Source organism: Cygnus olor, chromosome 3 (assembly GCF_009769625.2).
Source record: "Cygnus olor isolate bCygOlo1 chromosome 3, bCygOlo1.pri.v2, whole genome shotgun sequence".
Taxonomy (NCBI): Eukaryota; Metazoa; Chordata; class Aves; order Anseriformes; family Anatidae; genus Cygnus; species Cygnus olor.
Genome location: NC_049171.1, coordinates 38,514,556 through 38,524,257, shown reverse-complemented (window position 1 = coordinate 38,524,257; position 9,702 = coordinate 38,514,556). Strand labels below are relative to the sequence as shown.

The following is a 9,702-nucleotide window of genomic DNA, read 5'->3' as shown; positions in this document are numbered from 1 at the left end:
CATCACATGGAAACGCATCAATAAAAGCCATTTTTCTCACACAGGTGCTCCCAAGCATTATAAACTTTCTCTCAGACAGAAAGGGCACAGTCGATGCTGTAATTATTGCAAAATAAAAAGATTAAAATTGACTAATGTATTCAGGCACCAGCATCAAGTCACATATCTACCCTGCTTTATCGGCACTTTCTTGGACAGTGCAGGGGGAGGCAAAGCAGGCAGTCCTACTCATTAAGTGTAATATTCTCTGACTTATAACATTATTTCTGCTCATTTTTCCATTTTGTCTTTAAGGACAGAATGTCCTGGACTACATGATCTCATGTGAATAACAGAATTGGGGAGGGGAGGAATCTATTATCCTGGAAGGAATAAAGAAAAAAAAAAAAAGGCAGGAGTAACGCTCTCCTTCCCCCACCGACTAAGGACCACACAGCACGATCATCCCTGCAGCCCGCCGGAGGGGATGCTCAGCTAACCAGTGGCTCCACGACGCTGGGGCTGCCCTACAAAACCTGTCTCCATCCTGCTTGAGACGGGAGCGACTGGCACTTTGGGGACGCTGTGCCTGGGATCTTGCTAGATTTTGCTGGTGTGCCTCCTACAGCCTGCCAGAGCCAGCTGCCACGTGGGGTGCTGTTCAAAGGAGAGGTACGTCCTGGTCTTGATCCGGATGAAGCATCTTTCTCCACAGGGAACTTTATGAGAACCTGCAAGAAGGGCAGATTACCTGAGAACCTGAGACACAAGGTTTGGTCTCTGTCCCACCACAGACCTCCTGACAAAGGGTGAGAGCTGCTTCGGTTTTGTTCTCTGCCTCGGTTTCCTGGCAGCAGGATGGGGCAGATGGCACCTTTGTGCCACCGAAGGAGAGGTGCTGTAGTGTGGATTCCCTCTTATTGTCCTTCCCAGGGATGGGAGATGACCCCCTTGCAGCAGGAGCCTCGCTCTTCCAGCAGAGCTGGCTGCCAGCAGCCCGGCTCACTCTGAAAAGGAGCCACAGCATCAGCCTCCAAGCAGACTCCTGAACGCCACAGAGCACCCTCCTCTCACGGGGCTCAAACCGGTTGCAGGCACCGAGGGTTTCAGCTTTGACAGGGGGGACACTGGAAGCAGGAGGGGACTGTCCCGAGGCCAGGCAGGAAATCCTCGCCAGTACCACCACGGTTTTGCTGCAGAACGGACAAACTACAGAGGACTGTTCACCTCTACTTTCCTCATTTCCACCACGCTGGAGTAAAAATGATTCCTTCAGCCAGAAGAATCACAAAACCCCAGAAGGGCTGAGGCCGGCAGGGCCCTCTGGAGGCCACCTGCCCCAACCCCTGCCCAAGCAGGGACACCCAGAGCAGGCTGCCCAGCACCACGTCCAGGTGGCTTCTGAAGATCTCCGAGGAGGAGACCCCACCACCTCTCCGGGCAGCCTGTGCCAGCACTCTGTCACCTCACAGCACAGAAATGCTGCCTGGTGCTCAGAGCACAACTCTAGAGAAGAGTGCATGTTTGCTTCCAGGTGGCCACCCCCTGCCCTGCCTACCCCCTTCCCTCTGCCCCTGCTTGCCCAGGGTCCCTCCTCTCACCTGCAGTGCCACAAGCAAGGGACAGTGACTTGGTGGCCAGTGGTGAGTGATGAATGGCCAGGAGCTGAGAGCAGACACGCCTAATGGTCGTGCCTCACACAAAGGAGGGAAAGTGGAGGACTGGGGGTGGCCCACACACGAGCAAACGCAGCCCCGGCCTGGCTGATAACGCCACCTTCCTGCCTCTCGCCACTTGTGAGGTTCTCCTGCTGATGCCTCCATGCCGTGAAGGCAGGTCGGTGGCTTGTAGGAACATGGGAGCTCTCAGAGATGCTAAGGAGCATTTGTAGCAATGCTGCTGCATTCAGAATAAGTGCTTATCTGAATTAGCTGAAAACAGCATCATTTGTCTTAGCGCTGTTCTCCCCTTTCCTGTCCCAGCCCCAGTGTCATATAAATGAAACATCCTCAGAGCGAGCTGCTTGTTCATTGGTATTGACAGTTGATAAAAAGAGACAAAACACATCTCAGGACGCTGGTCGCATCGAGGTAGTTTCTCTTCTTCTCCGTGCTCCAGGCCCTTACCCTGCCAGGGGACGAGGAACTCCTCCACGTGGCTCTCCGCTGCAGTGCTCGCGGGCCCAGCTGCAAGAGGTTTTGGAGCTTGCTTTCCTTCAGGGAGAACTGCAGGCAACGAGCAAAGCTGAGAGAGGCATTACAAATATTTTCCTAACCATGTTAAACAATCAGAGGGAAACGAGCCTGTGAAATGCAACAGGGGTTATGGATCAGGCAGGGACACACCGGAGCCGGGAGAAAAATGTGGCAGGTCCAGAGGGTGCCGAGATAAAGTCCTTCTGGCTCCTGACTTCTGCTGACATCTCCCTCCTGGCTTTCTCCAGCTCAAGGCCAGCTGCTGGTGAGCCAACTGTCCTCAGCCCAGCGGGTGAAGGTGACAGCCCAGGAGATGCCGTCCCTCTGCCAAAGGACAGCTTTGAAACACAGTGCCCATGCCTGGGGGCCCGCTGCCCCTGCCAGCCCCCATCCCAAACCACTGCACCCGTGGCCTGACTGGTGCCCAGCAGAATTAGACACAAAGAGGAGAGACTCCTGTTTGCTGACAGGGCAGCATTTAAGCACCAGGACTGATTTTGGGGCAGCTGCCTGCCCAGGGGACCTGCATCCATCCCCTCTCCGTGCCCTGCGCGGCGGAGGCGAGGCAGAGCCGTGATTTGTCATTAGCTGACTGCTTTTATAGCCCCTGAACTTTACTCCTGCACACTTGATCATCCGGACTTTTATTTGTTGAAGGAGGCACGACATATAACCACTTCCCTCATGTACATCGGGCCGGTTTCACCTGTTCTCGCCCCGCTCCGAAGGGAGGCCACGTAAATTATCTCCATCCATTTCTGCCTTGTTTTTTTCCCACCGACCCGGCTCTTCCACGTCTTGAAGTGTCGACACGCCACCCAGTGGCTCCCGAGGCTCTGGGTACCGCTCTCACCAGCGAGACAGTCCCCAGCAGGTGCCCAAATCTGCCCGTGGAGCATCTCCACGCAGCAGGGACGCGCCAGCCCCGCTCGCGGAGGTCCTCTGCTCCTCGCAGACCTTGGCCCAGCTCCCGTGCTCAAGCCTCCGTGTCGCTCCCCGGCCTCGTCCTACAGTTTTGGGGTGCACTGGGGTGCTGCCAAGCCGGCACGAGCTCACCACGTGCACCGTTCCCAGTCACTTGTAAATGTAATGCACACACCGATGCTTTCTGCTGGCTCTCCTGGGTGCGTGGTCAAATGGTAGTTCTTCACCCAGCCTTTAATCAAATGAAAAAAAGATAAAATAAAAACATTGGGTGAAACACTGGGGCTTCCCTTCCCACTCACTTCTGCCCCTTTGTCCTTCGGTCAAGCATAAAAATCCTCTTTGCTGTGATCCCTTCCCCTGGTGCCCCCAGCCACGCTGCCCCCTCAGCTCCTGGGCTGAGCCATGGGTGAAAGCAGAGGGGAGAAAGAGAAACTCCAGCGTCCAGCCGGAGCCAGCTCCAGCCCATCTCCCAGACCCCCTCCCCGCTTTCTCCATCAGCCCCCCCTCCCTTTTCTCCTCTCCAGCCCTCGGAGCCGAGGACCAGACCACAAAGGGACTTGGCTGGGACTTCAGGTTTGCCCGAGCTGTTCCTGCCTTTCTGTTGATTTTGCTCCTTCGTGATTTTCCTGTAAAGCAAAGTCTTTCACTAATTACCTCCCCTTTCAAAAGTCTGCAGCAGCCACAAAGAGCTCTCCAGCAAGATTTACATACCATGCAGTCCTGTACAACAATAAATTTCCCAGCTGGCTCTCTGCTCCTTGCCCTCACCAGACACTGCTAACTTCATGCCTTAAGAGTGTGCTCTTTGATTCGACATGTACTTATTGGACATTACACATTCATCTCATTCATTTCTCCTTTCCCTGAGGGCACATTCTTCACCATTTGTTGCCATAATGCTTGAGGGCAAGAAGTCATTTTTCTTTTCCTCTGCTCGCTTATTTTGCCCTGCCACTTGCTGTCGGATGCCAGAGATTAGATACCCCTTTGGGCAGAGCAGGCACACCAGGCTGCATTTGCAAAGCAAAATGTTTTCTTAATCACCCTGAGCGAGGCGGCAGCAATGGCTGAATTCACAGAATCCCAGAGTGGCTCAAATACAGCATGGACACCCAGAGCAGGCTGCCCAGGTGCTTCAGGTGGCTTCTGAAGGTCTCCAAGGAGGAGACTCCACCACCTCTCCGGGCAGCCTGTGCCAGTGCTCCACCACCTGCAAAGTAAAGAAATGCTTCCTGATGCTCAGAGGGAACCTCCTGTGCTCCAGTTTGTGCCCACTGCCCCCTGTCCCAGCACTGCGCATCACTGGAAGGAGCCTGGCTCCATAATACTTGACCAGTGGCGACCTGAAGCAGATTAGACACAGATGAGTGCCTCATGTTCCAGCAGGGATTACACTGGCTGTAAACGCTTCCGCACTTCCCAGTGCTGGCCTCATCACAGGACCAAGGCACTGATTCATGGATTTTAGCCTTGCAGTGCTGGCTTCTGTAACCCTGTGTGCCCCAGCTGAAGTGCAAGGTGAATTAAATGATGGCTCGCATCTACAGAGGAGCACATGGCAGGGCTTCATGTGAAACCCGAACTGATTTCAGCAGAAGTCTACCCTCTTGCATAGGTACCACCTTTCCTTCCCAAGCATTTCTGCATCACTGTGTCCATCTGCAAATGCTAAACATAATAAAAGGCCATTGCAGGCTCCATGCAACCCTGGCTATAATTACATATATTGACTGATAAATTGCGTGTAGTTATACCTCTCCATCTGGTCTTAGCAGAGGACCACTGACATTTTGTTCATATACCCTCATTTTTCGTCTCTTTCAGAACGAGATTTGCATCATAGCTTTTTAATGAGCTAATAGTTAAAATAGCCCCCTATAATTATGCTAGAATAATCCAGCATTATTTCAGCCTAATTATAGGGGGATATCTTAACTATACATCATTTGCAGTTCTCAGTCACTCCAATGCACAGATGTCTGAAGAAATGGCATAAAACATTAGCAAGTTATAAAATATCTAGAGTGGTACTCTTTGCGTCTGTGGAAAATGATCACATCTATTTTCCGTACCTCTGCTATGCAGCCTCCCTTCTCAGATTATTTCCTGACAACCGAGAGACAATAATGAATGCAATGGAAATAAAATACTTGACTATCTCGTGTCATGCTCTGATATTGTTGACTCTTTCATTTTCATATCTCCTTGATCCTCTCATAAATCTTCACATCAACATATTACAGTTAATTTCTCCAAACCTTTAGCAGCTCCAGAAGGAAATAGATTCATAAAACTACTGTCTTGGTAGCTGTGACTAGATGAAGGGGCTGCCTTTAACTTTGCTGTGGGTTTTGTTTATCTGCATTCAGTGACCCAGAAGAATTGCCCTGGGAGCACACTGCAATGCTGTTCACGGTTAATCTCCTCTCCACCCTGGATACTGCTCCATCTCAACAAGGAGGCGTTGTTGGAAGCATCAGCTGGCTGCTCTGGGATGGCTCATCTCTGCTGCACCATGCGGCTCTGCACTCCGGGGTGCCTCCCACTGTGGGATCCAGGCACCCTCTGAGAAGACAGCGAGGACTTCTTGGGAAGTAGCCACTGTTAACATCAGATCTCCAACGTGCACCCCATGGTGTGTTGTCACCCATCACCTCATGCTGTTATCAGTAAACCATCTGCATCCCCTCTGCCAGAGCCTCCACTCAGAGATCTCAGACCCCAGGACTCCTTGCAGCCATCACTCCACTCACCTAACCCAGTCACCCTTTCTCATGTTGCAGACCAGGCTGGCTTTCTGCAATGCGAAGGGAAACTTCAAGCCTAAGACCACCATGGATGCCGGTGACCCTTCCTCCACTCCTTCAGAGTAATCAGGTTACCCTCTGCTTCTCCCACCGCCAGGGCCTTGGAATAGACGCTCACACAGAAAACAACACCTTTTCCACCATCCCCTGAATGGGAGTGGAATAAAGTTGGGGTGTTGAGATTCACATAGGGATTTTAGGTGCTGCACAAGGGTCTTAACACATTTCCAAACAACACAGCATCTTTTATGAATTTTTAATTGAAGAAGAGGGAGAAGAAGAAGGAGGAGGAGGAGGAGGAGAAGGAGAAGGAGAAGGAGGAGGAGAAGGAGGAGAAGGAGAAGGAGAAATATGTTTCTAGAAGAAAACATGGCATACTCTTCAATTAGAAGCTTATGCAAGGAATTTAGGAAGAAACATGTATCTCCAGGTATATACACCTTCATGTTCACAGGTTTGTGTAGTACAGAGGAAAGGTTAGCATGAAAATTCCCCTATGTTTGAAGGCTTCAGGAAGAGGAAAGGGTCAGAAATTTGCTCAGTCAACACTATTCCTCATGTTGCCTTGTAGAGAAGAAACAGGAGGAAAAGCCTTGTGCCTTGGATTAGGTGAAGGAAAAGGGATGGCGGTAAAGCTGGTGGCAGCAGTGCACAAGGACAGCAACAGGTGCATGTACACATACGTGGAAAATGCTCAGAAGTGAGGAGATGATGGAAGCAGAGTTAGCAAGGAGGGGCTATAAGATCCTCACAGAAAAGCTGTTGAAGTATGGGCTGGGTGAGCAGTGAGGTGGATAGAAAATTGTCTGAATGGCTGAGCCCAGACGGTAGTGGTCGGTGGTACAAAGTCTAGCTGGAGGCCAGTAATGAACAGAGTACCCCAGGGGTCAATACTGGGTCCAGTCCTGTTTAACACGTTCATTAACGATCTGGACAATGGGGCAGTGTGCACCCCCAGTAAATTTGCATTTGACACAAAAGTGGGGGAGTGGCAGACTCACCAGAGGGCCGCACAGACATACAGAGGGAACTTGACAGGCTGGAGAGGTAGCCTGACACGGATCTCATGAAGTCCAACAAGGAGAAGTGCAGTCATGCACCTGGGGAGGAACAACACCAGTATGTGCTGGGGGCCACCCAGCTGGAAAGCAGCTCTGCAGAAAAGGACTTGGGGGTCCTGGTGGACTCCAAGTTGAACAAGAGTCAGCAAAGTGCCCTTGCCTCTAAGGAAGCTCATGATATTTCTTGGCTTCATTAAGCAAAGCATCGTCAGCAAGTCAAGGGAGGTGGTCCTTCCGCTATACTCAGCATTGGTGAGGCCACATTGGAGTGCTGTGTCCAGTTCCGGGAACCCCAGTACAAGAGAGCCCTAGACATACTGGAAAGAGTCTCCAGCAGAAGGCCAGCAAGGTGATGAAGGGACTGGAGCACTTCTCCTATGCAGAGAAGCTGAGAGAGCTGGGACTGTTCAGCCTGGAGAAGAGGAGGCTCTGGAGGATCTTATCAATGTCTATAAATACCTGAAGGGAAGATGCAAAGAAGATGGAGGCAGGCCCTTTTCAGTGGTGTCTGGTGCCAGGACAAGAGGCAAGGGGCACAAACAGAAACATGGGAGGTTCTGTCTGAACATCAGGAAGAGCTTTGCTGTGTGGGTCAGTGAACACCAGCACAGATTGCCCAGAGCGGTGGTGGAGTCTCCTCCATGGAGACCTTCAAAAGCCACCTGGGCCTGGGCCTGGACAGCCTGCTCTGGGTGTCCCTCCTTGAGCTGGGGTTGGAGCAGGTGGCCTCCAGAGGGCCCTGCCAGCCTCGACCATTCTGGGGTTCTGTCTCTGGCAGGGTATGGAGAGAGGCATTTGAGACAGGCTGCAGCCTACTCTAGGGAATGAAATGGGTCTCTGTAAGGTAGTGTAGGATAGTTCATACTGTTGAACAGACTGGGGACATGGGCAGCACTGCTGCTTCCAGTGGGGTGTTGGGCACCATGGGAGAGCAGCAAGAGAGGATTGCTAGCTCCAAGGGGGTGTAGGCAGAGCTGTGTTTCTGTACAGTCTGTGAACCAAGGACTATTTTTAGCTTCGCTTTTCTCGTCTGACACCTGTGGATCAGCCTCATGGGCAGAGAGACAGTGCATAATAAATGTCATAACCTCCTTGGAAAAGATCTCATTGCTTTTAAACTAATCCTTTGATACTTTGAGAGGACTGCTGCGTGACATTGATTAAACCTTGGGGGCTGGTCATGCTGAGGTAACACCTAGTGCTTGTAGGATGTTGTTCCCTTGCCAGGCTGGTCCCTGCCTCTGCTCCTCTGTGCAATGGGGGCTCCAGAGCCCTTCAAAAAAAAGTGACCCTGATGTTTAGGGAGGAGTTTCTCTGAGCCCAGGTGAGCTAGTGCTGATACACTGCAGGCAGTCAGGATCCGTGTCCCCCTCACCAAGCCCCTCAGCTTGGGCTAAGAAAGGCTGTTTGCATGATTGTATAGTGAAAGCATGGGTTTGGGCTAGCCTGAGGTCTCAGCAGAGATCTCCCATGTGGACAAAGCCTTCTTTATATGTACATACTGAAGAAATGTATAGTCTGGAAGCTCCTCGCCTTCCTATGCTTTTCTCTTCATATTATGTAGCTGTAATACCATATACTCCTATTCACGTATATTATGGAAAATAAGTAGAGTGAACTGGAGAGCTTGTTCGTCATCATCTTGTAAAAATGATAGAGAGCAGTCTCATTAAAGTCCTGAGTATTAGTAACCACTTCAGTATGCATTTTTGACTTATCCAGGGTTTTAGAAATATAACCAAGGAGCACAGAATGAAGGCCTAAAGGAAATCATGTTTTATGACCTAAGAAACCCATTAGAATCAATTATATTGAGTTATATCAGGCTGAAGGCTGACCCCATCAGCAACTTTCCAGGACCCACTTGTGAAAACAGTAAGGATGAAATTCTCAAGAGTTACACAAGCCTCTAGTACCTGGAGGTCTCTTTGTTCTGCTCACTTATTCACATATATATGCCTTCCTGTTACAGCTCCTTGTTAACCACTTTCATCTTATGTATGAACCAAAAGTACCTTTCTCATCTCCCCTGATGATGCTGAAAAGGCCTTCATATATGTGAGCTGGAAATGTCTGTTTTCACTCAAAAAGCTCTCATCTCGTGGAGATGTCTGTAAAACCAGTCAATGCATCATAACAGGGCAACTAAATCTTGTTTCCGGAGCCTGTCACTCACCTAGAGCTCAGCCATTCTCAAAACTCATCTGAGGACTCTCCTGCACCATGTCTGTAAGAAGTCCTCATAGATCATCCATCAGTAGTAGCTATCCTGGTTCACGGGGGTGAAGGCCCCATTCCTTCACCCTGCCTGCAAAGGGCACTTCAAATACTGACAACACAAAAGTTGATGTTCCAGAATGACCCAGAATCTTCTCAGCTAATTGCAGGCACAGGACAGAGGCCCCGAATGAGGAGACTGGTTATCAGAGTCCTCTCCAGAAACACAGGAGAGAACAAAAGAGGGCATTGCTAGCAGCAGGGAAAAGCTAGGTGTCCTCTCCGCCTCAGAGGTAGCCAGACCATGCTACGAGCTGAGGTCCTTCATCTGGGTCCTTTAAACTGCATGTGACTAGGCTTTAACTCTGTGTTGCATTGCCAAAGTTCATCTAACTGTTAAACAGCGATAAAACAAATCACCATCACATCCTCCCCATATAATGGCTTTGCTGTAAGGATTAACAAGTTTGAGAGCTGAATGAGCTCTGCCAGGACGTTTCCCCTACACGGTCACTC

General features: G+C 50.6%; 1 long non-coding RNA gene across 1 annotated transcript; it reads right to left on the bottom strand.

Annotated features, from left to right (window-relative positions):
• Positions 1-2,948: 2,948 nt before the first annotated feature.
• LOC121068521 lies at positions 2,949-9,307 on the bottom strand. Its single transcript, XR_005818928.1, has 2 exons — positions 9,146-9,307; positions 2,949-3,330 (listed from the first exon to the last, which is right to left on the bottom strand). It is a non-coding gene; the product is annotated as an uncharacterized LOC121068521 (long non-coding RNA).
• Positions 9,308-9,702: the final 395 nt, after the last annotated feature.